Raw genomic sequence first — 27,155 nt, 5'->3', positions numbered from 1 at the left:
GTGCAAACTTAAAGCACATGGTATTGGGGGTAAGGTATTGATGTGGATGGAGAATTGGTTAGCAGACAGGAAGCAAAGAGTGGGAATAAACGGGACCCTTTCAGAATGGCAGGCGGTGACTAGTGGGGTACCGCAAGGCTCAGTGCTGGGACCCCAGTTGCTTACAATAAATATTAATGACTTGGATGAGGGAATTAAATGCAGCATCTCCAAGTTTGCGGATGACACGAAGCTGGGTGGCAGTGTTAGCTGTGAGGAGGATGCTAAGAGGATGCAGAGTGACTTGGATAGGTTGGGTGAGTGGGCAAATTCATGGCAGATGCAATTTAATGTGGATAAATGTGAAGTTATCCACTTTGGTAGCAAAAATAGGAAAACAGATTATTATCTGAATGGTGGCCGATTAGGAAAAGGGGAGGTGCAATGAGACCTGGGTGTCATTATACACCAGTCATTGAAAGTGGGCATGCAGGTACAGCAGGCGGTGAAAAAGGCGAATGGTATGCTGGCATTTATAGCGAGAGGATTCGAGTACAGGAGCAGGGAGGTACTACTGCAGTTGTACAAGGCCTTGGTGAGACCACACCTGGAGTATTGTGTGCAGTTTTGGTCCCCTAATCTGAGGAAAGACATCCTTGCCATAGAGGGAGTACAAAGGAGGTTCACCAGATTGATTCCTGGGATGGCAGGACTTTCATATGATGAAAGACTGGATGAACTGGGCTTGTACTCGTTGGAATTTAGAAGATTGAGGGGGGATCTGATTGAAATGTATAAAGTCCTAAAGGGATTGGACAGGCTAGATGCAGGAAGATTGTTCCCGATGTTGGGGAAGTCCAGAACAAGGGGTCACAGTTTGAGGATAAAGGGGAAGCCTTTTAGGACCGAGATTAGGAAAAACTTCTTCACTCAGAGAGTGGTGAATCTGTGGAATTCTCTGCCACAGGAAGCAGTTGAGGCCAGTACATTGGCTATATTTAAGAGGGAGTTAGATATGGCCCTTGTGGCTACGGGGATCAGGGGGTATGGAGGGAAGGCTGGGGCGGGGTTCTGAGTTGGATGATCAGCCATGATCATAATAAATGGCGGTGCAGGCTCAAAGGGCCGAATGGCCTACTCCTGCACCTATTTTCTATGTTTCTATGTTTCTATGTTGTCTGCAGAAATTCTCCGATGATTTAGCAATAGTTGGGTGTATAAAGGGAGGATGGGAGGATGAATACAGGGCTTTGGTGGAGGACTTTGTCAAAAGGTGCAAGCTAAATCACCTGCAGCTCAACATCAGTAAGACAAAGGAGATGGTGACAGATTTTAGGAAGACTAAGCCAGCACTGCTCACTGTACTATACACCCCTAGGGTTCATTTTTTCTGTGGACTGTCAATTTAAAATGCCGAGAGAATGAGACTGACTTTTGGACACTGTTGGATTTCTACTGACTACAAAATTGCTTGGTTACTATGGTGAGAGAGGCGGAGTTGTTAGATGAACAATGAATGATTATAGTTTCTCGTAACTTGTTTTGAATAAGAAAGGTCAGATGATCCTCTCGCAGACATGAATAGAGAGAAACATGCTCAGAGTCGAGATGGTTTCGATCGATGAAAGACACCAGTGAGTGGGGTCGCTGGTTTAAACTTTCAGTAGCTCAAAAGGGGTGAGTTGAAATCGATCCAGAGTATTGATAATTGACTTTCACAAGTGATGCAACTAGAAGAAATTGGCAGAGAGAAGGGGAGAGGAAGGTTTGAAGCAGAAGGAACCTAGTGACAAAGAGGTCACTGTTTGGACTCTCTCCCAGTAGCCCATAAGGGTGAGTTTGATTCCATTCAAATACGGAGGTATGATTGTCACATAGTTAATCCACAGGAGTTAGTTCTCTGGTGAGGGGAAAACCTTTGTGAATACCACGTGTGTGTTACCCTTTGACTGGGTGTGGTATTTCACTGAGAAAGGCACCCCTGTGACAAATCAATGTTGGAGTTATTTTGTATGTCGTGGACCTGGATAAGTGGCTATCACAGTGTGTGCTTGGGGTAACCATGTGGAATCTACCAGTGTGTATACCCTTGCCTGGGTGGTGGTTCCCTTGAAGATGGTTTCCTTTGTGATAAGCTACTGTTGGTGATACTTTGTGTATAGAGTGGAACAACTTCGGAGATAAAACCTACTGCTGTTGTTATTTTGTATTGCTGCCGTGGAATTTGTGGAATATTGACGTAATTGCCTTCTCACAGCATTCGCCTTTGGATTAACCTCAGGACTGAACTGAACTTTCTTACATACCATCATAAGACTGTAACTCTTGCCACCTGAGCTTGAATAAGTTTGGGAACTTTATCTATACACCTATATACGCACAGCACCACTAACTTTTTAATCAACTGATTAAGTTACTATATTTAGTAGTTACTAATAAAGAAATAGTTTTTAACATCAAAAACAGACTCCAAGTGTGTTCTATTGCTGCTAATACTTTTACAGTGTTGCGTGCATGTAACCAATACTTTCCCCAGCGTTATGTGTACATTTCCCCAGGGTTGCGTGTAGTTTTTGGATCATTGGGACCTCTTGTGGCGCAGGCGTGACCTGTACAAAAAGGACGGGTTACACTTGAATCCTAGGGGGACCAATATCCTAGCGGGGAGATTTGCGAGGGCTACTGAGGTGACTTTAAACAAGAATGGTTGGGGGGTGGGAATCAAATTAAAGAGACTAGGAGAGAGGAGGTTAGTTCAAAACAGGGGGATGGGAACCAGTGCAGAGAGACAGAGGGGCGTAAAATGAGGGTAGAAGCAAAAAGTAGTAAGGTGAAAAGTAAAAGTAGCAGGCCGGCAAATCCAAGGTAAAAATCAAAAAAGGCCACTTTTCAACATAATTGTATAAGGGCTAAGAGAGTTGTAAAAGCGAGCCTGAAGGCTTTGTGTATCGATGCAAGGAACATTCGTAACAAGGTGGATGAATTAAAAGTGCAGATTGTTATTAAGGAATATGATATAGTTGGGATCACAGAGACATGGCTCCAGGGTGACCAAGGATGGGAGCTCAACATTCAGGGATATTCAATATTCAGGAGGGATAGACATGAAAGAAAAGGAGGTGGGGTAGCATTGCTGGTTAGAGAGGAGATTAACGCAATAGAAAGGAAGGACATTAGCCGGGAGGATGTGGAATCGATATGGGTAGAGTTGCGTAACACTAAGGGGCAGAAAACGCTGGTGGGAGTTGTGTACAGGCCACCTAACAGTAGTAGTGAGGTTGGGGATGGTATTAAATAGGAAATTAGAAATGTGTGCAATAAAGGAACAGCAGTTATAATGGGTGACTTCAATCTAGATATAGATTGGGTGAACCAAATTGGTAAAGGTGCTGAGGAAGAGGATTTCTTGGAATGTATGCGGGATGGTTTTTTGAACCAACATGTCAAGGAACCAACTAGACAGCAGGCTATTCTAGACTGGGTATTGAGCAATGAGGAAGGGTTAATTAGCAATCTTGTCGTGAGAGGCCCCTTGGGTAAGAGTGACCATAATACAGTGGAATTCTTCATTAAGATGGAGAGCAACATAGTTAATTCAGAAACAAGGGTTCTGAACTTAAAGAAGGGTAACTTTGAAGGTATGAGATGTGAATTAGCTAAGATAGACTGGCAAATGACACTTAAAGGGTTGACGGTGGATATGTAATGGCAAGCATTTAAAGATCACATGGATGAACTACAACAATTGTTCATCCCAGTTTGGCAAAAGAATAAATCAAGGAAGGTAGTGCGCCCGTGGCTGACAAGGGAAATTAGGGATAGTATCAATTCCAAAGAAGAAGCATACGAATTAGCCAGAAAAAGTGGCTCACCTGAGGACTGGGAGAAATTCAGAGTCCAGCAGAGGAGGACAAAGGGCTTAATTAGGAAAGGGAAAAAAAGATTATGAGAGAAAACTGGCAGGGAACATAAAAACTGACTGTAAAAGCTTTTATAGATAAGTGAAAAGAAAAAGATTGGTTAAGACAAATGTCGGTCCCCTACAGACAGAAACAGGTGAATTGAGTATGGGGAGCAAGGACATGGCAGACCAATTGAATAATTACTTTGGTTCTGTCTTCACTAAGGAGGACATAAATATTCTTCCGGAAATAGTAGGGGACAGAGGGTCCAGTGAGATGGAGAAACTGAGGGAAATACATGCTAGTAGGGAAGTGGTGTTAGGTAAATTGAAGGGATAAATCCCCAGGGCCAGATGGTCTGCATCCCAGAGTGCTTAAGGAAGTAGCCCAAGAAATAGTGGATGCATTAGTGATAATTTTCCAAAACTCGTTAGATTCTGGACTAGTTCCTGAGGATTGGAGGGTGGCTAATGTAACCCCACTTTTAAAAAAGGAGGGAGAGAGAAACGGGGGAACTATAGACTGGTTAGCCTAACATCGGTGGTGGGGAAACTGCTAGAGTCAGTTATCAAAGATGTGATAACAGCACATTTGGAAAGCGGTGAAATCATCGGACAAAGTCAACATGGATTTGTGAAAGGAAAATCATGTCTAACGAATCTCATAGAATTTTTTGAGGATGTAACTAGTAGAGTGGATAGGGGAGAACCAGTGGATTTGGATTTTCAAAAGGCTTTTGACAAGGTCCCACACAGGAGATTAGTGTGCAAACTTAAAGCACACGGTATTGGGGGTATGGTATTGATGTGGATAGAGAGTTGGTTGGCAGACAGGAAGCAAAGAGTGGGAATAAACGGGACCTTTTCAGAATGGCAGGCAGTGACTAGTGGGGTACCGCAAGGCTCAGTGCTGGGACCCCAGTTGTTTACAATATATATTAATGACTTTGATGAGGGAGTTAAATGCAGCATCTCCAAGTTTGCGGATGACATGAAGCTGGGTGGCAGTGTTAGCTGTGAGGAGGATGCTAAGAGGATGCAGGATGACTTGGATAGGTTAGGTGAGTGGGCAAATTCATGGCAGATGCAATTTAATGTGGATAAATGTGAGGTTACCCACTTTGGTGGCAAAAACAGGAAAACAGGTTATTATTTGAATGGTGGCCGATTAGGAAAAGGGGAGGTGCAATGAGACCTGAGTGTCATTGTACATCAGTCATTGAAAGTGGGCATGCAGGTACAGCAGGCGGTGAAAAAGGTGAATGGCATGCTGGCATTTATAGCAAGAAGATTCGAGTACAAGAGCAGGGAGGTTCTACTGCAGTTGTACAAGGCCTTGGTGAGACCACACCTGGAGTATTGTGTGCAGTTTTGGTCCCCTAATCTGAGGAAAGACATCCTTGCCATAGAGGGAGTACAAAGAAGGTTCACCAGATTGATTCCTGGGATGGCAGGACTTTCATATGATGAAAGACTGGATGAACTAGGCTTATACCCGTTGGAATTTAGAAGATTGAGGGGGGATCTTATCGAAACGTATAAAATCCTAAAGGGATTGGACAGGCTAGATGCAGGAAGATTGTGTCCAACAATCCTGTCCAATAATTTTCAAACCCATGATGTCTGGCTCGCAGTCTGTAGTTTATCAGCTTGTTCTTGCATCCCTTCCTAAATAAAGGCACCAACTTTGCTCTGTGGTAATGAGAAACAGGCCCGAGTGAAGAGATTTTGATGTTTGCACTGAGTTGATACTAAAGAATCTTTGGAGCTCAAATGAATTAACTGTTGTCTGAAGTCAAGAATCCATTTATTTTAAAGTGATGAATTATCATTCTGTCTGAGCAAAGCCTAGTACATTTGTGCAATATTTATCAGAAATATCTTAATACAAAATATTTAACTGTTGCTTTATCTCTGTTAACTTAAGCAAGAGAGTAGTAGAAATTAGGGTTCTAATGAACAAATCTCAATTGTGCTGCTCACATTTTTAAGTAGTATGATATTAGATGTAGAATGGAATTGTTACACTTGATTTTATATTGCAGTTTGGAGCACATTGTCACAAGTATATAAACGATGTGTATAACACAGAAGCAAATTGTCAATCCACATGCAATACCAAACTAATGGCTGCTGTGTAAAATTGGTTGACAAATTTCCAAATACCATTACATATTAGAAAATACACTAGACATCAGGTCTGAACAGGCAGAACAAGATCTGTAATATTGCTAAGTGACTTCATTTATGAACTTCATAATCAACATTCAGCCATCAAACATGAATTGTTTTACACATCGAAGGCCTCATCTCATCCAAAGGGAATAGGCAGTGATGAGAGGAAGATTGTAGCAAGATAAACTAAATTATTGATGTATGTGTGTTGCCTGGGGAAAAGTACACACGCAGGACAACAAAGACTTTTACTGGTTTTAATTCCCTTATCGGTTTTCAATGTTTAAGTACCAGAAGAGGGTTGCGAAACAAAACGAACGAATTTACACCCAGTTATGCCGTTACAATCTCAGTCTAACTTTCGATCCACACCCTTGTGTATGAACAGAATTGCCTACGCAGTACAAAAATACCAGAACTAATACGGTACAAGTACAGTACAAATATGGTAGTGGCAATCCTACTTGGATGGTGAGGAACTTGGTATAAGCCATGCTAACAGCTTTGATTTCTTCACTCGTGGAATTCTTTCCTTATCATGCCCAGCACATTCTGGGAAGAACCCAATTCCAACGCCTTACCACGTCTTCAGCAGAAAGCAAAATGGTTTCCCCACTATCCCGCGTGTGTGTAATGACATCACTGTGTCCCTTAAAGGCACAGACAACTATTCTAGCATTACCTGGATGGATGCCTAAGTATACTTTTAATGATACTGATTTAGATCTGATGGTCACCCGGTTGCATGTGTACCCTTACACAGTTTCTTGAAAATGTCTATTGCTGCAACCCACTTGCGGCGTCAAGTGTGTTATTGCCACAGGATGTCCAGACTCTGACCTACTCTGGTAATCATGGTCAGAGACATGCGGAAAATGAGAGAAGCCTTCTGGCAGCACTAACCTTTAGGTCGGCCAAGGCTTCATCTGTACCACCATCTGCAGGCTAACAGAAGGAACTATGGACAATGCCCTCCTTTCCGCTGTCTGCGGCCAAGAACTCCCTTCCCCTGCATCTTACTGCACTTCATGGAAGAGCGGGGGTAATAATGCCAGCTTGATATTTCGGTGGTTCATGGCAACAAAAATCCAATGCAGCCAGGAGATTAGGAAAGGCAATTTCTGCAGGCCTGGACAATCTGGTCTTAAGTGTTTTCCATGAGAAAGGAGGCAGATGCTCATCAAGAGCAGGTAAATGTTCTCCAGGTATGTGTCAAATATGTATCCCTACACCAATAATATTAAATGCATCTTTAAACAGTAAGAATAGAAGCAGAAATAAGCTGTTCTGCCCCTTGTGCAGCTTTGGCAGATCTGTGATTCCAAAATAACGGATCGGTCTCCAAGGACAACTCTTCCCTCTGTTCCCTGCTCACCCTGGACCCCACTTCATTCTGAAACTAAATCTAGTAATGTTTATTTCACATACAAAATTCTCAATGGACATGACAGAATGGGTACACAGTTGATAGTTGAGGTGACTGGAACCAGGAAGCAAAATTTCAAAACAAGGGTTACTCATTCAAGACTGAGAAGAGAAGAATTTTTTGGGGGGAAATCACCAACTAAGAGGGCTTTGAAACTCAGTTGGTGAGTGTATTCAAGGCAGAGGTTGACATGTTAGAGAAGGAATCAGGTAATATGACATTAGTTGAAGAAAGTTAGAACTCAGGTAAAAGAACAAATATCAACTTGCTGAATGGAGGAGCTCCAACAAAGGACTTGCATTTGCATTGTTTTAGTAAAAGAAAACACTATTTGTACTATTGATTGCTTTATCAACAAATTAACTCTCATTGATTCATCATACAGATTCATGTACACTCAGATTGTCTGAACACCTATACATGTCAATTTCTTACCATTTAATAAATACTTCCCTTTTCTATTTTTACAACTGACCCCTTAGCTTCTCACATTATGTTCCTTCGGCCACAACTTTGCCATTGATTCAGCTGACATCTCCATGAATCTATGTGATGTCCTCTCACATTCCATACTGTCATGTTGTTTTGTGTCATCAGTAGAGATGGATATATTAAAACTAACCTGTTTTCTACTTCAGTTCTCATGAAAAGTATTTACTGTAAAATGCTAACTCTGATTCACTTTCCACAGATGCTGCCTGAATTCTGGAGTGTATCCAGCACTTTCTGTACTTATGTTGATATATTTCACTTGTTCCCTTCATGCAAGTCAATGATTTAACAGGGTGAACTCTGGAGATCCCAGCAACTAACACCATCCAAGAACAAAATAAGCATGGTACTATAAGCTGGCCCACATCCCATAAAAGAATATGAAAACTGACAGCAAATATTTACCTTTCTTAAATCCATAACACAAAAGAAATTTCTTTCATCTTTGCATTTTGCTTCACTGAGCTAAAGATAATTAGGACCATCAGGAATTTTTTCTAACCAATATGACATTTATTGACCATTAAATCAATTGTAACCAGCTTTTAAAAACTCCATTACAATGTACTTTTTTCTGCTTTTGTTTATTTTTATCCCAGATTTTGTTTTATCAATGAAGACTATTCCAGGTAACAGTAAGTTATCAAAGGCAGTAAAACTGACCTGCATCACTGAAACAAAAGCTGTTTGTACTGTTCAGTCATCAAGGCCAGGAAATGGTGGGTACAAAGAGGAAATCTGTAGAAGGGTAAAACTTATTTTTAAGCAAGGTACAGAGGGAGGGGGAAATAAGAAAACTGCATGTAAGTTGATGGTCCCCATAGGCAATGACTTAAAAATGGCATTCGCAGATTTTCTATTGGAAAAGCTCCATTCAATTAGGGCTACAAATATCATTAATTTTAACTGTATTAACACACATATCTTTAAGCAATACAACATTGAAATACTGAAAAAAATTGACAATAATTATCTGAGATACCATACCCACAGTGAAATAATATTTAGTAAGTGGTATACAAACTTCTAGATATGTCATGTGTGTCTGTGCGTAATTGGTTCACCTTTACATATGTATTTACTCTCTCTGTCATGCCTTTGCTTAACAGGAACCCAGCCCCGTACTTCGTGTTCCAGGTGAACTTTTATCAGAACCCTGCTTAATTGCATATGACGTGAGACATAGCAACAGAATTAAGCCATTTGGTCCATCAAGTCTGCTCTGCTATTTAATCATGGTTTATCCTTTTCTCCCCCTCCTCAGCCCCACTCCTGGCCTTTTCCATGTAACCTTTGATACCATGTGCAATCAAGAACCTGTCAAACTCTGCCTTAAATACACCCAATGACCTGACTTCCACAAATGTATTGTGACAAGAATACACATAGGTGTTAGCTGTCCTGTGTGATCAGCAGTTGGTCTGCCACCTGTCCTAAGGGGAGAGATAAGGAACAAAATGAAGCAGTATTTGGAGATGTTAATGAAGGAGCTATCAGTCTGGGTATTGTCAAGATCGGCTCCCCCTTTGAACCCTGAACTGTTTGAAGTGATGGACAGGCGATTTGGAGATGTGTAATGAAGGGACGGGGGAGAGAGAGCTGTCTAGAGCGGCTCCCCCTTTGAACTCTGAACTGTTTGAAGTGATGGACAGGCGATACCCCAGCAGGGGGATAAAAAGGGACAGGTTCGCTGAGGCAGGACACACACGACACCCCGAGGTAACGAGACCCTGGAAGCGGTGCGCCTCTCACAAGTCGGTGGGAAGCTCTTGGACGGCTGATCGGGGGATCAGCCTTAAACGCACAGGGTGGAAAGGTACGATCAGCAGGAACCCGGTGTGTGTCCACCCTCGCTTGGGTGCGGGGTTCACTGCAGAGGATTGACCGCATCTGGAGGAGGGGTCACAGTTGGTGACCTCAGGTGACATCACAAAGGACCCGCCCGAAAGCTGCTTGTGAGCAATATCGCAGGTCTGTGTGTGGAAGCCGTTCTGAATGATCAGTCGTTCCCGTTCTCTCTCTCCCTCCCCCCACGTTGTCCATCGCCATGGCAACGATTACTGCGAACTGAACTGAACTGAACTGGAATTTGTGTCACTTTGAAATTGGTCATTTACCCCTAGACAACGATAGAGCTTGATTGATCCTGTTATCTTATTTCTGTGCACATGTGTGTTTATCATTGCTGAACTGTTGCATTTATTATCCTTTCGATTACTGTGTTGCTTGTTTCTTTAATAAAACTTTCTTAGTTCTAGTAATCCAGACTCCAACTGAGTGATCCATTTCTGCTGGTTTGGCAACCCAGTTACGGGGTACGTAACATAAGGTAGCAACAAATTCCAGAAATTCACCACCCTGGCTAAAGAAATTTCTCGATATCTCTGTTTCAGAATCAGAATCAGAGTCAGGTTTATTATCACCGGAATGTGACGTGAAATTTGTTAACCTAGCGGCAGCAGTTCAATGCAATACATAATCTGGCAGAGAGAGAAAAAATAATAATAATAAATAAAATAAAACATAATAATAAATAAACAAGTAAATCAATTACGGATATTGAATAGATTTTTAAAAATGTGCAAAAACAGAAATGCTGTATATTATGTAGCCCCCTGGTAAGCGTCAGGCTCGCTCAACTCGCTGTTGTTTAGGGGAGCAGCCTTCGGCCCCTCTAAACTGGTTAATCAAGTTTGTGTGGATGCTGTGTGATGTACCCCACCCCGCCCAAATAACAGATAATACACCATATGCGATTAAATGATTACACTTTATAGATCTTACTGGAACTATGTAATTAATAGAGGTAAAATATAAAAGGAAAATAAAAAGCGCCAAACTTATCAAAGTTCAATCATTTTGTGCACAACAGTTGGAGCTCAATTAATGAGTCTTCTTTCCACCATTTGATCTCCTCCAACCCCCTCGACCCGCCGCCTGGGATCAACCACGATGGTCGACCAGATACTCCACACGAGTCTGTCTTCGTCTCCTCTCCTCCCCAAAACCTTGGGCCTCGGACTCCTGCTCAGGGTCCGTTCTGCCACCCAGCTTACAGCATCGCATCTCCTCTCTGTCCCCATCTGCCTTCTACCCCAAAGCCCGCGAAAAACGATAGCTTACAGACACACAAGAAAGAATAACATCTATCCCAATTGGTTTGTTCTCGCTCCTACCAATAATATAAACCAAACGAGCAGAGTGAGAGAGAGAACTCCTTACATCGCAGTTATTATTACAGAAAAGCCATTTTAATTATAACATAACAAGGAAGCCATTTTGTTAGCCTTCGCAGTAACATACAAGAAAAAACCCCTTACAATTAAAAAAAGTGAGGTAGTGTCCAAAGCTTCAATGTCCATTTAGGAATCGGATGACAGAGGGGAAGAAGCTGTTCTTGAATTGCTGAGTGTGTGCCTTCAGGCTTCTGTATCTCCTACCTGACGGTAACAGTGAGAAAAGGGCATGGCCTAGGTGCTGGAGGTCCTTAATAATTGATGCTGCCTTTCTGAGACACCGTTCCCTAAAGAGGTCCTGGGTACTTTGTAGACTAGTGCGCAAGATGGAGCTGACTAAATTTATAACCTTCTGCAGCTTCTTTCGGTCCTGTGCAGTAGCCCCTCCGTACCAGACAGTGATGCAGCCTGTCAGACTGCTCTCCACAGTACAACTATAGAAGTTTTTGAGTGTATTTGTTAATATGCCAAATCTCTTCAAGCTCCTAATAAATTATATCTGCTGTCTTGCCTTCTTTATGACTGCATCAATATGTTGAGACCAGGTTTGATCCTCAGAGATCTTGACATCCAGGAACTTGAAGCTGCTCACTCTCTCCACTTCTGATCCCGCTATGAGGATTGGTATGTGTTCCTTCATCTTACCCTTCCTGGAATCCGCAATCAGCTCTTTCGGCTTACTGACGTTGAGTGCCAGGCTGTTACTGTGGCACCATTCCACTAGCTAGCCCTCTCGTCACCACCTGAGATTCTACCAACAATGGTTGTATCGTCAGCAAATTTGCAGATGGTATTTGAGCTATGCCTAGCCACACAGTCATGTGTATACAGAGAGTAGAGCAGTGGGCTAAGCACACACCCCTGAGGTGTGCCAGTGTTGATCGTCAGCGAGGAGGATATGTTATCAGCAATCTGCACAGACTGTGGTCTTCCGGTTAGGAAGTCGAGGATCCAATTGCAGAGGGAGGTACAGAGGCCCAGGTTCTGCAACCTCTTAATTAGGATTGTGGGAATGATGATATCAATTGCTGAACCATAGTTGATGAACAGCATCCTGACATAGGTGTGTGTGTTGTCTCGGTGGTCTAAAGCCGTGTGGAGAGCCATTGAGATTGCGTCTGCCATTGACCTATTGTGGCGATAGGCAAATTGCAATGGGTCCAGTTCCTTGCTGAGGCAGGAGTTCAGTCTAATCATAACCAAACTCCTTAAGCATTTCATCACTGTTGATGTGACTGCTACCGGGCGATAGTCATTAAGGAAACCCACATTATTCTTCTTTGGCATTGGTATAATTGTTGCCCCTTTAAAGCAAGTGGGGACTTCTGCCCATAGCAGTGAGAGGTTGAAAATGTCCTTGAATACTCCCACTAGTTGGTTGGCACAGGTTTTCAGAGCCTTACCAGGTATTCCATTGGGAGATTCCATCTTGCGAGGGTTCATTCTCTTTAAAGACAGCCTAACATCAGCCTCTGGGACAGAGATCACAGGGTCATCAGGTGCAGCAGGGATCTTCACAGCTGTAGTTGTGTTCTCTCTTTCAAAGCGTGCATAGAAGGTGTTGAGTTCATCTGGTAGTGAAGCATCACTGCCATTCATACTATTGGGTTTCGCTTTAGAAACATAGAAACATAGAAAACCTACAGTACAATACAGGCCCTTCGGCCCACAAAATTGTGCCGAACATGTCCCTACCTTAGAAATTACTAGGCTTACCTATAACCCTCTATTTTACTAAGCTCCATGTACCTATCCAAAAGTCTCTTAAAAGACCCTTTTGTATCCGCCTCCACCGCTGTTGCCAGCAGCCCATTCCACACACTCACCACTCTCTGCATAAAAAACTTACTCCTGACATCTTCTCTGTACTTACTCCCCAGAACCTTAAGCCTGTGCCCTGTTGTGGCAGCTATTTCAGCTCTGTGAAAAGCTTCCTTTGTAGGAAGTAATGTCTTCCAGTCCCTGCCAGAGTTACCATGCATCTGATATCGCCTCCAACTTCGTTCGAAATTGTCTCTTCACCCTAGAAATTGCCCTCCGCAAATCATACCTGGTTTTCTGGTACAGGCTTTGGTCACCAGACTTGAATGTCACAGATTTAGCCTTCAGCAGATGATATACCTCTTGGTTCATCCATGGCTTTTGGTTTGGGAATGTACAGCAAGTCTTCGTAGGCACACACTCATCCACACAGGTTTTAATAAAGTTGGTAACAACTGCAGCACACTCATCCAGATTCCAAGATGAATCCCTGAATACAGTCCAGTCCACCGATTCAAAGCAGTCCTGTAGGCGCTGCTGTGCTTCCCTTGTCCAAACCTTCTTGGTCCTCACTGCTGGTGCTGCAGTCTTCAGTCTCTGCCTATACTCAGGGAGTAGAAGTACAGTTAGGTAATCAGACTTCCCGAAGTGACGGCGTGGAATAGCATGGTAGAATAGCATTCTTGATGATGGTGTAACGAAGGTGCAGTGTGTTTTTTCCACAGGTACTGCAAGTGATCTGTTGATGGTAATTGCTTAGTGATTTTTTTCAGACTGGCCTTGTTAAAATCTCCCAAAAAGGATGGTGAAGGCGTTAGGATGCGCTGTTTCGTTCATGTTGATCCCATTGCTCAGATCATCTGAAGCTTGCTTGACCTTGGCCTGAGGTGGAATGCAAACTGCTACCAGAATAGTCACCCCTCTATCCTGAGGCTGAGCCCTCTTGTCCTAGACTTGCCCACCAAGGGAAACATCCTTTTCACATCTACCATGTCCAGGCTTTTCAATATTCAAAAGGTTTCAATGAGATCCACCTTTTATCCTTCTAAATTCCAGTGATTGCAGATCCAGAGCAAACAAACGTTCCTTGTATGACAACCCTTTCATTCCTGGAATCATCCTACATCATTTCTCAGATAAGGAGCCCCAGCTGTTCACAGTACTCAAGGTGAAGCCCCACCAGTGCCTTAAGAGCCTCTGCATCACATCATCCTGCTCTTGTATTCTAGACCTCTTGAAATGAATGCTAACATTGCATTGGCCTTCCTCACTTCCTCAACCACCAAGTTAACCTTTAGGGTGTTCTGCACAAGGACTCCCAAGTCCCTCTGCATCTCAGATTTTTGGATTTTCTCCCTTTAGCTTATATTCACATTGTTTTAATTAAAGCCGACACACCATTGTACTGTTGATCACTTTATCTGCACACTAACTCTCATTGATTCATCACACAAATTCAATGAAACTCAGATTGTCTGAACACATATACATGACAATTTCTCACCATTTAATAACTACTTTCCTTTTCTATTTTTATAACTGACCCCATAGTTTCTCACATTATATTCCTTCAGCCACAACTTTGCCATTGACTCTGCTGACATCTCCATGAACCTTTGTCACATCCTCCCACATTCCATACTGCAATCTCCTGATTGACCTTCTGAAGATAAGAATACAAAGTTTAATAATATGTACTTGATGAAATGCCTTGCTTTATAAAAATCCAGGAGAGGTGTCGTCATTGGAGACTGTATAGTCAGGGGAGCAGACAGGAGATTTTGTGGACGTGAGAAGGACACCCGCATGGTTTGTTGCCTCCCTGGGTGCCAGGGTCCGGGATGTCTCTGACCAGGTGTACGACATCCTGGTACGAGAGGGAAAGCAACCAGAAGTCGTGATACATATAGGGACCAATGATATAGGCAGGAAGAGGGATGAGGTCCTGAAGTGTGAGTTTCGGGAACTAGGCAGAAGGCTGAAGAACAGGACCTCAAGGGTGGCATCCTCAGGGTTGCTGCCAGTGCTACGTGACAGTGATGGTAAGAATTGGAGGAGATGGCAGTTGAATGCCTGGCTGAGGAGTTGGTGCAGGGAGCAGGGTTTTAGATTTTTAGATCATTGGGATCTCTTCTGGGGAAGGTGAGACCCGTTCAGATTGGATGGCTTGCACCTGAACTCGAGGGGGAGCAATATCCTTGCAGGTAGGTTTGCTAGCATGGTTCGGGAGGGTTCAAACTAATTTGCGAGGGGGATGGGACCCAGAGCGATAGAGCAGTGAAAGAAGTGCATGGAGTAAAGCCAGATCTAACACATAGAGAGGCTTTGAGGAAAGAGAAGCACAATAAATGGTGTAAAGGTAGTAAGGCAGAAGGGCTGAAGTGTGTGTACCTCAATGCAAGAAGCATCAGGAACAAAGGTGATGAACTGAGAGCTTAGATACATACATGGAATTATGATGTAGAGGCCATTCAGAGACTTGGCTGGCACCAGGGCAGGAATGGATTCTCAATATTCCTGGATTTCAGTGCTTTAAAAGGGATAGAAAGGGGGGAAAAGGGGAGGAGGGGTGGCAGATGGAGTTCAACCCGGAGAAGTGTGAGGTGGTACACTTTGGAAGGACAAACTCCGAGGCAGAGTACAAAGTAGATGGCAGGATACTTGGTAGTGTGGAGGAGCAGAGAGATCTGGGGGTACATGTCAACAAATCCCTGAAAATTGCCTCACAGGTAGATAGGGTAGTTAAGAAAGCTTATGGGGTGTTAGCTTTCATAAGTCGAGGGATACAGTTTAAGAGTCGCGATGTAATGATGCAGCTCTATAAAACTCTGGTTAGGCCATAATTGGAGTACTGTGTCCAGTTCTGGTCACCTCACTATAGGAAAGACGTGGAAACATTGGAAAGGGTACAGAGAAGACTTACCAGGATGCTGCCTGGATTACAGAGTATGTATTATGATCAGAGATTAAGGGAGCTAGGGCTTTACTCTTTGGAGAGATGGAGGACGAGAGGAGACATGATAGAGGTGTACAAGATAATAAGAGAAATAGATAGAGTGGATAGTCAGCGCCTCTTCCCCAGGGCACCACTGCTCAATACAAGGGGACATGGCTTTAAGGTAAGGGGTGGGAAGTTCAAGGGGGATATTAGAGGAAGGTTTTTTACTCAGAGAGTGGTTGGTGCGTGGAATGCACTGCCTAAGTCAGTGGTGGAGGCAGATACAGTCGTGAAGTTTAAGAGACTACTAGACAGGTATATGGAGGAATTTAAGGTGGGGGGTTATATGGGAGGCAGGGTTTGAGGGTCGGCACAACATTTGTGGGCCGAAGGGCCTGTAATGTGCTGTACTATTCTATGTTCTATGTTCTATTGCGAAAGGAGAGCAAAGGGTTTCTCATCATCTGATATTACTCAACTAACATCAGCAAATGAAGTTACTCATTGTTATTTATAAGATAACACAAGACCTCAGTGGCTACAGCCTAAAGAAGGGGTTCTCAATCTGTTTTTGACACAGACCCCTACCACTAACTGGGGCGTCTGCTCGCCCCAGGTTGGAAACCCCTGGCCCTAAAGTATCACCTTGGCTGGGAAGGATATTAAGTCTCCAGGTGACACGGCATAGAAACCTGGCAAAAGGCAATCTGCTGGAGGCACTCAGTAGGTCGAGTAGTGTCTGTGCAGGATGCTTAACTTGCTGAGTTTCTCTAACAGATTGTTTCTTGCTCTATATTCCTGCCTCTGCAGTCTCTTGCATCTCCATGTAAACTGGCCATTTGGCCAACCATATCCACAGCAGCCAGTACTTATTCATCCATATTAATCTCATTGAGCAGTACTTGCTCTATAGCCTTATTTTCTTAGGCAACTCAAGTACTGACCTAGACACTTCTTAAATTCAATAGAGTGTTTTGAGAAGAAAGTTTTTACATCAAGTGAAAAGTCTCATGAAGCTCCTCCACCCTGCCCCCCCCCAAAGCTAGTGCATAACTTCTCCAGCTTTTTGTGTGTTTTGCTTAAAATAGGGACTCACAATTTCTCTATAGCAAGCATACATGTTAAACAAAAATAAATACCCAGAACTATGTAAAGGGAAACGGAAAACACTTTCCACATTATTTTCTAATCCCTCATATCAGCGATTACTGAATGGGCATTCCGAAAAAGCTGACCCGATGAACATAAGAATCACAGGTATGATCTGTCAAATCAAGTGAAAAAAATAAATTGAAGGCCGGATGATGTACATTTTAAATTATTAGAACTGACCTTAATATTCTTCCACAAAAAGCTTGAGCTTACAGTAAACAATAATTGTAGTACACAGACAAAGAGCACGTCAAGCAAGCAAAAAATAAATGGACTGCACAAAGAAGAGAAAAATCTAAAAAAGTCAAGTTACAGTTTCAAAAAGAGCACTAATCTGCATGCTGTTGCTGAAATATCTGATAATGATGAGAGTGACACAGGACTAGGTAGCCTTAGGAGTGACAATGTGAAAACTAACAAAAGACATGCAATGGAGGTTTACCCCAAGTGAATGGTAAATTAGTTAAAATGGAACTGGACACTGACTCAGCTGTTACAGTCATTTCCCAAAATGAGTTTGAACAATATTTCAAAGATATTCAACTGAAGCCTGCAGATATCCAACTATGAACTGATACTAGAGAAGAGATACTGTATCTCCTGTTGGAATGACAGTGAAATACAACTAACAAGCAAAATTGAAGTAAAAACTGGAAGGCCAGCATTGCAGGGCCATGATTGGCTGAGACAACTCCAATTTGATTGGAGATCCATCCACTGTTTGCATTCCACAACCCCTGCAATAGAGTCAACTGAAAGTGATTTAAGGAAGGTACTGGATGTTACCACAGCAGTGTTCAAGGATGTCAATGAAAACTCAAACATATCAAGGGTAAAATAGTGATAAATGAAAATGCTACAACCAAGTTTTACCAAGCCCATCCAGTGATAAAATATCTAGTGAGTTTGATAGCATGGTGGATGAAGGAATTTTTTCCAAAGTTGAACATAGAACATAGAATAGTACAGCACATTACAGGCCCTTCAGCCCACAATGTTGTGCCGACCCTAAAACCCTGCCTCCCATATAACCCCCCACCTTAAATTCCTCCATATACCTGTCTAGTAGTCTCTTAAACCTCACCAATGTATCTGCCTCCACCACTGACTCAGGCAGTGCATTCTACGCACCAACCACTCTCTGAGTGAAAAACCTTCCTCTAATATCCCCCTTGAACTTCCCACCCCTTACTTTAAAGCCATGTCCTCTTGTATTGAGCAGCAGTGCCCTGGGGAAGAGGCGCTGGCTATCCACTCTATCTATTCCTCTTATTATCTTGTACACCTCTATCAGGTCTCCTCTCATCCTCCTTCTCTCTAAAGAGTAAAGCCCTAGCTCCCTTAATCTCTGATCATAATCCATACTCTCTAAACCAGGCAGCATCCTTGTAAATCTCCACTGTACCCTTTCCGATGCTTCCACATCCTTCCTATAGTGAGGCAACCAGAACTGGACACAGTACTCCAAGTGTGGCCTAACCAGAGTTTTATAGAGCTGCATCATTACATCATGGCTCTTAAACTCTATCCCTCAACTTATGAAAGCTAACACCCCATAAGCTTTCTTAACTACCCTACCCACCTGTGAGGCAACTTTCAGGGATCTGTGGACATGTACCCCCAGATCCCTCTGCTCCTCCACACTACCAATTATCCTGCCATTTACTTTGTACTCTGCCTTAGAGTTTGTCCTTCCAAAGTGTACCACTTCACACTTCTCCGGGTTGAACTCCATCTGCCACTTCTCAGCCCACTTCTGCATCCTATCAATGTCTCTCTGCAATCTTTGACAATCCTCTACACTATCTACAACACCACCAACCTTTGTGTCATCTGCAAACTTGCCAACCCACCCTTCTACCCCCACATCCAGGTCGTTAATAAAAATCACGAAAAGTAGAGGTCCCAGAACAGATCCTTGTGGGACACCCCTAGTCACAATCCTCCAATCTGAATGTACTCCCTCCACCACCATCCTCTGCCTTCTGCAGGCAAGCCAATTCTGAATCCACCTGGTCAAACTTCCCTGGATTCCATACCTTCTGACTTTCTGAATAAGCCTACCGTGTGGAACCTTGTCAAATGCTTTACTAAAATCCATATAGATCACATCCACTGCACTACCCTCATCTATATGCCTGGTCACCTCCTCAAAGAACTCTATCAGGCTTGTTAGACATGATCTGCCCTTCACAAAGCAATGTTGACTGTCCCTGATCAGACCATGATTCTCTAAATGTCTATAGGTCCTATATGTCGTGAAATCTATTGTTCAGTGGGAGCAGTACATTACCATGCATAAAAAACTATAAATTACAATAAGAAATATATATATATATGTGTGTGCGTGTGTGTGTGTGTGTGTGTGTGTGTGTATGTGTATATATATGCATACAATAAGAAAAAATGTATATATGAATACACACACATATATAACAATGTTCATTAAATTAAGTAAGTCGTGCAAAAAGAGCGGGAAGTGACAGAGTGAGGTCGTGTACTTGAGTTCATTGGCCATTCGGATGGCAGCGAGGAAGAAGTTTTTCCTAAAATGTTGAGTGTGTGTCTTCAACTTCCTGTATCTCCTCCTTGAAGGTAGCAATGAGAAGAGGCCATGTCCTCGGTGAAGGGGGTCCTTAATGTTGGATGCCGCCTTTTTCAGGCGCCACCTTTCGAAGAGGTCCTCATAATTTTTTCATACTTGCATCAGTATGTTGGGCCCAGGAAAGTTCCTCCGAGATATTGACACCCTGAACCTAAAGCTTCATCTTAGTTCAAGAACAGAATGGGATAGTAGCTGCTCTTGAGCTTGGTGGTGTGGGACTTCAGGCTTCTGTCTGCCCTGTCCAATGGTAGGTGCAAGAAGATGGCATATCCTGGATCTTTAATGATAGAATTTGCCAGTATTGGAGAGGGTTGTAGCTGTAGTGTTTTGGGCTAAATCCAATAAACTCTGCAGCTTCTTATATTCTGTTGTATTCAAATCAATCAGCAATACAATGTTATAATCAATGAATGATAATAGACTATTACACTGCCAGTAAAGGGGTGGGAGGCACATACTGTAAAATATAGCCTGCTCCAGACAAACCATTGAGATGAATTTACGTTCCTTATTATTGTTGGAATAATAATAGATACTTTTCTTTTACTTACTGAGATTGACGGACCTCAAATCTGCCCTGTTCCCGCCAACACCATTTATCAGATGCCTATCGGAGACCATCAGCCTCAGCTCTGTTAGCTCCGTCTCAATGGCAATGGAATTAAACCACCCATTCCACTTGAGCTCATGATGTGTTTCAAGCTCCTTTCTGCCATTGTGATTTAAAAAGGGGGTAAAATATGCTCTCCAAATCACTTCAGTGAGAGAAGAAAAGAAAACACAAGTCTTGCTGGTCTTGTACTTGTAGGTTGAGATGATTCCTATCTTCTAAACTGGAAAATAGGTGATAATAAATAATCTAGTATTGGCATAAACTGTGACCAGTTATTATCAGTAGCATTGGTGGAAATTCAAGTACATTAGTATTGAATTATTAGTGAGAGGTCTTCTTTTCGAATAAAATGTCTGATCAGTAAAAGAACAGCCGAGTTCCAGAACCGTTGTTCAGGTAGTTTCCCTGTAGCTTTATCTTGTTGAGTCGAGCTATGGGCAACACTAGTGTTCCCAGTAGCAAAGAAGGATGGACTTGTCAGGATCTGTGGTGATTTTAAGGTCACCATCAACACAGTACTGAAAGTAGATCAATACCCTCTGCCCAGGATAGAGAATATCTGGAGGGAACCATTTCAGCAAAGTGGACTTAGCTGAGGCCTACATACCGATAAAGGTGGAAGAAGACTCCAAAGTTTTTACTGCTTTAGAGCTTTATTGCTATAACAGGATTATTTCTGGAGTAGCATCTGCACGTGCACTCTGGCAGAAACCTATGGACCAGGTGCTGCCAGGCACTCAGTATTACCAGGATAACATCATTGTTCCAGGTGAGGATGATCAGGAACATCTCAGAAATCTAAAAAAGTATTAAAAAGATTAGAAGTCTATGGGCTCAGAGATGACATGACATGTGTACTCCCAAGACTCACGCGGCCTTTAGCAGTGTATGAAATCCCCATCAGCAAGTTTGAAAAGCTCGAAAGAATGATCAGCACACATGTAAAGCAGTGGCTTGGACTTCCACGATGGTTAAGTCCCGTTGGACTGTATTGGAATTACCAATTGCAAGTCTTGTGGAAGAATTCAAATGCACCAAAGCAAGGTTGGTCATGACCCTCACTGAATCGGAAGATACTGTTATTCGAACAGTGGCCCCCCGTGTGGTAATGGGGAGGAAGTGAACCCCATCTGAAGCCGTTCAGAGTGCTAAGTCTGCTCTTCACTTCAGGGATGTGGTTGGCCAAGTCCAGCATGGGAGAGCCGGGCTCGGGCTTGTCCCAAAGGCTCCTCAATGGCACAAGGCAACATCAGTGCAGAAGAGACGACTCATGGTGGAGGAGTTGAGAAGACAGGAGGAGGCAGAGTGACACGCCAGGGCTGTCTCAATGACCGAGGAGGGCCAATGGACTAATTGGGAGAGCCTGGAAAAGAGGAAACTTAGCTGGCGTGACATCTGGGAGATGGAGGGATCTCGGCTAAGTTTTGTCATCACAGCCACTTATGATCTCCTACCTCCACCCCAGAACCTGAACCAGTGGTGGGGAGAAGACCCCGCTTGCTCTCTTTGTCAAGCACCTGGATCACTAAGGCACATTTTAACAGGATGCACCACGAGCCTCACCCAGGGGCGGTACACTTGGCAGCATAACCAAGTTCTCAGACAGCTGGCATCAATCTTGGAACAGAGTCGAATCACCACAAATGCTCTCCCACAAACATCGGCAGGAAATGTCCACATCACACGATTTGTACCAGCAGGCCAACCTCCAGAGCACCATACAACATCAAAAGATGTAAGCATTCTGCAGGTTGCTCGGGATTGGAAAATGGACGTAGACCTGGAAAAAAGGCTTGTGTTTGCCCCAGACATTGTGGCTACAATACTCTGGCCAGACATGGTCCTATGGTCCATAACAGCCAAGCTGGCATATGTTGTGGAATTGACAGTACCATGGGAAGATGGTGTCGAAGAAGCTTATGAGAGGGAAAAGACCAAGTACTCTGAACGGGCAACTGAAGCTGCCCAGAATGGCTGGAAGACTAAGATTTTCCCTGTCGAAGTGGGATGTAGGGGATTCATTGCTACATCTATGACCAGTCTATTGAAGAAGATGGAGGTGAGGGGTCACTCCCTCCAACAAGCAATCAAGTCCTTGTCAAACACAGCAGAAGAAAGCAGCAATTGGATTTGGATTAAAAGGAAAGACAGCAACTGGGCTGCAAGATGAAGACAGGAGGGTATGGAACTGGGGGGGGGGGCGTGTATCTGGGACGCCAGGTAGCACTGTTGACATTGACCTCCCACATCATGAAGACCCTGAAGAGACTTGTTCTGGAGCTGCTCCAGCCTATGGTCAGGCCACACTTAGATCCCCTCCAGTTCCCCTACCAGCCCCAACTAGGAGTTGAGGATGCCATTGTCTTCCTGCTGAACCGTTTCTACACCCACCTGGACAAGCCAGCGAGCACTGTGAGGGTCTTGTTTTTTGACTTCTCCAGTGCGTTCAACACCATCCGCCCCACTCTGCTGGGGGAGAAGCTGACAGTGATGCAGGTGGATGCTTCCCTGGTATCACGGATTCTTGATTACCTGACTGGCAGACCACAGTATGTGTGCTTGCAACCCTGTGTGTCCAACAGAGTGATCAGTAGCACTGGGATTCCACAGAGGACTGTCTTGTCTCCCTTTCTCTTCACCATTTACACCTCGGACTTCAACTACTGCACAGAGTCTTGTCATCTTCAGAAGTTTTCTGATGACTCTGCCATAGTTGGATGCATCAGCAAGGGGGATGAGACTGAGTACAGGACTACGGTAGGAAACTTTGTCACATGGTGTGAGCAGAATTATCTGCAGCTTAATGTGAAAAAGACTAAGGAGCTGGTGGTAGACCTGAGGAGAGCTAAGGTACCGGTGACCCCTGTTTCCATCCAGGGGGTCAGTGTGGACATGGTGGAGGATTACAAATACCTGGGGATACGAATTGACAATAAACTGGACTGGTCAAAGAACACTGAGGATGTCTACAAGAAGGGTCAGAGCCGTCTCTATTTCCTGAGGAGACTGAGGTCCTTTAACATCTGCCGGACAATGCTGAGGATGTTCTACAAGTCTGTGGTGGCCAGTGCTATCATGTTTGCTGTTGTGTGCTGGGGCAGCAGGCTGAAGGTGGCAGACACCAACAGAATCAACAAACTCATTCGTAAGGCCAGTGATGTTGTGGGGATGGAACTGGACTCTCTCATAGTGGTGTCTGAAAAGAGGATGCTGTCTAAGTTGCATGCGATCTTGGTCAATGTCTCCCATCCACTACATAATGTACTGGGTGGGCTCAGGAGTACATTCAGCCAGAGACTCATTCCACCAAGATGCAACACAAAGCGTCATAGGAAGTCATTCCTGCCTGTGGCCATCAAACTTTACAACTCCTCCTTTGGAGGGTCAGACACCCTGAACCAATAGGTTGGTCTTGGACTTATTTCATAATTTACTGGCATAATTTACATATTACTATTTAACTATTTATGGTTCTATTACTATTTATTATTTATGGAGCAACTGTAACGAAAACCAATTTCCCCCGGGATTAATAAGTATGACTATGACTATGACTCTGACTAAAGAATGCCCTGCAAGCAATGTCAGCAGAACACACTACATTGAATCAGAAGCTCACCAATTTCCTCCTTGCATTTCACAATGCAGCACACTCCACAACCGACAAGCTGCTATGCTGTTTCTGGAATGTCCCTTGTGCTCGTCGTGCTTGGATCTCCTCAACCCAATCTCAGAAGCAGTATGCAGGTCAAACAGCTGAGACAAACTAGGGGCTCATCAAACAAGGAGGCACGATGTTTCACTCCTGATCAAACCGTCTTGGTGAGGAATTACAGAGATGATGAAAAGTGGGTGTTGGAAAGATTAAGGACAAAACTGGACCATTCTCCTACCCAGCGAAGATTGTGTCTGATGTCATCTGGACACAGTAGATCAGTTGAGGAGAGCAGAGTCAATTTCTAGAAAAGAGTGGTGTCCAGAGCTATCCAAACCACTTCCTGCAGTCCTAGAGCCAGCTCCTGCAACCATCACGGAGGAAACTCCAGAACTTGAGATTGTTTCACAGGACAAGTGTCACCGTCCAAGCAGAGGATGAGAGGTGACCTGATAGAGGTGTATAACATGATGAGAGGCACTGATCGTGCGGATAGCCAGAGGCTTTTTCCTAGGGCTGGAATGGCTAAAACAAGGGGACATAGTTTTAAAGTGCTTGGAAGTAAGTACAGTGGGGGTAATAGGGGTAAGTTTTCCACACAGAGAGTGGTGGGTGTGTGAAATGAACTGCTGGCGACAGTGGTGGAGGTGGATTCAGCAGGGTCTTTTGCGAGACTCTTAGATGGGTACACGGAGCTTAGTAAAATAGAGGGCTATGTGGTAGAGTAATTCGAGGTAGTTTCTAGAGTAAGTCACATGGTTGGCACAACATTGTGGGTCAAAGGGCCTGTAATGTGCTGTAGATTTCTATGTTCTATGTTCTATGATTTCAGTCCCTGTGTGTCCAAATACTTATATCTCAGTTCCCTTAGAATACTTTCCAATAACTTACCCACTACCAATGTCAGGCTCACCAGCCTATAAAACCCTGGCTTATACTTAGAGCCTTTCTTAAACAACAAAACCACATTAGCTGTCCCCCCATCCTCCGGCACCTCACCTGTGGCTGAAGATGTTTTAAATATCTCAGCTAGGACCCATGCAATTTCTGCACTTGCCTCCCACAGGGTCCAAAGAGCACCTTGTCAGGCCCTGGGAATTTATCCACCCTAATTTGCCACAAGATAGCGAACACCTCTTCCTCTGAAATCTGTATATAATTCATTTCGTCACTGCTGCTTTCCTCGCACCTATAGAGTCTGTGTCCATCTCCCAAGTAAATATAGATGCAAAAAAAACAATTTAAAATCTCTTCCATCTCTTTCAGTTCCATGAAAGAGATGACCACACTGATCTTCCAGAGGTCCAATTTTGTCCCTTGCTAACGCTTTGCTCTTAATATACCTGCAGAAGCTCTTAGGAATCGCCAGAGCAACCTTATGCCTTCTCTTAGCCCTTCTGATTTCCTTAAGAGTTCTCTTGCATTTCTTATACTCCTCAAGTACCTCATTTGTTCCTTCCTGCCTTTATCTGCTAGGCACCTCCATTTTCCTAACCAAGGCCTCAATATCTCTCAAAAACCAAGGTTCCCTAAACCTGTTATCCTTGCCTTTTATTCTGACAGGGTCATACAAAGTCTGTACTCTTAGTACAAAATCAAATGTAAGCTCAAAGAGCATCACTTCAGCTTCTAACATTACACCTTCAGATTTGAATCTTTTTATACCGCTCAATCTTGTACTCGTTTCATTGTTTAATTTGCAAGTGTAAGTTATGTACAATTATGTCAGGTTATTTGGAACTTATTTTGTCCTCATCTTGTACTGTACTGTGCTGCTACAAAAAGGTGATTTTCATGTTTATACTGCAGTATGCATGAAAATGACAACAATAAACTTTAACTTAAACTTGAGAGTCAAAATAGAATTCAACGATTTCAGTGGACCAGGATTTTCAGCTTGTATCAGAACTTCCAGTTCTGATCATCAACGTATAGTGTGAACTCTGTTTACTTTACACATCACAAATGCTGGCTGGCTAGCTTGCTGATCATTTCCCACACTTCCTGCGTTGTTTTTCTCTCTCCTCTGTTTCCAGTCATCTCCTGTACACGCCTACTGCAGACAGATTAGCACCATTATCCACATTCAGCAGTGTCACCACAATGAGTGTTATTCATCCTCTCTTGGTTGCTCCCCAATCACAGACTATCCCTTTGTTTTATCATCACCTCTTCCTTTTCTCTGTAACTTAAAACTTACCTTAACTTTCTCAGAATTTCAGGTGTATTATCGGCAGTGAATGTCGGATGTAGCCATCCCCTGATAGAAGGTTGTTAATGAACCATGAAGCTCCTAAACAGCATCTTAGGAGAACACGATTCAGATTTCAAATTACTACACAGATGGGGATCAGTACTGATATTTGGCAGCCAGCCCTTCGTCCTTGATAGGTTATAATGGAAATACTGTCAGATTGAGAACTCGCACGTGCATTCACCTTTTTCCAAGAAGGAGTTTTAGTGAATTTAAAATGGATCAAAAAGTACTGCTGCTCCTTTCACCTCAGTAAACTTTAGCCTCCTATCCAGTTCTGAGAAAAAGACTGGGTAAGTTGTTCTTGCTACCAGAATGAAACATGAACAAGTTAGCTCATTCCTGTCAAAATAAATTCCTGGAACTGTCTTGCCATCACAGTTTAATCATGTTTAACGAAGGGAATGACAGTCTAAGCTCCTGAAATGCAAGAGCATTACCCAGTACAGAGTCATAATAACTGTTAACTGAGAAACCGCAACAGGTATTTACATGTTCGGAAATAAAACTATGATAGCCCCATTTGATCATGACTCCAGTGGCTTAATATACTTAGAATTCTGCACGTAGGATGGGAAACTGGATGGTCTGAGACGTTGTAATAGAGTACTTGAATAGAAAAGATATAAAGATTTTGGAGTTGGTAAAACATGTTTTGGGTGAGGAACAAAAAGATATAATCTTTATATGTAGACCAACAAGGCAAACTGGAAAAAGAAATTCCCTCACCCTACAAATAGAACACAAGATGCATGAGGAATTTTGAAAGAGAAATATTGCACACTTCTATGGGTATGGGGGGAGCGGGTCCTTACTTTCCTAAAGTAGTTAGGACATAAAATTTGCATTTCATCCTTCTGGTGTTATAAACTGTTACTATATAGGGAATCCAGTAGTAGGAGCTATCTGAATGAAGTTAAAAGCCAGTATTGGTGGGGGAGTAAATTAGGACGGGCGAGAAGAGAAAG

General features: G+C 43.3%; 1 long non-coding RNA gene across 1 annotated transcript in view; it reads left to right on the top strand.

The window, feature by feature from the left end:
* Positions 1 to 1,589: 1,589 nt before the first annotated feature.
* LOC140204537 (uncharacterized) overlaps positions 1,590 to 27,155 on the top strand; it is a 213,271-nt gene continuing 187,705 nt past the window's right edge. The window contains exon 1 of the long non-coding RNA XR_011887664.1: positions 1,590 to 1,656. This is a non-coding gene — a long non-coding RNA (uncharacterized lncRNA). The remainder of the gene's footprint in view (positions 1,657 to 27,155) is intronic.

The sequence above is a fragment of the Mobula birostris genome, chromosome 10, assembly GCF_030028105.1.
Source record: "Mobula birostris isolate sMobBir1 chromosome 10, sMobBir1.hap1, whole genome shotgun sequence".
NCBI classification, from domain to species: domain Eukaryota; kingdom Metazoa; phylum Chordata; class Chondrichthyes; order Myliobatiformes; family Myliobatidae; genus Mobula; species Mobula birostris.
Note: the sequence above shows the minus strand (reverse complement) of the source record. Positions and strands in the feature narration are given on the sequence as shown.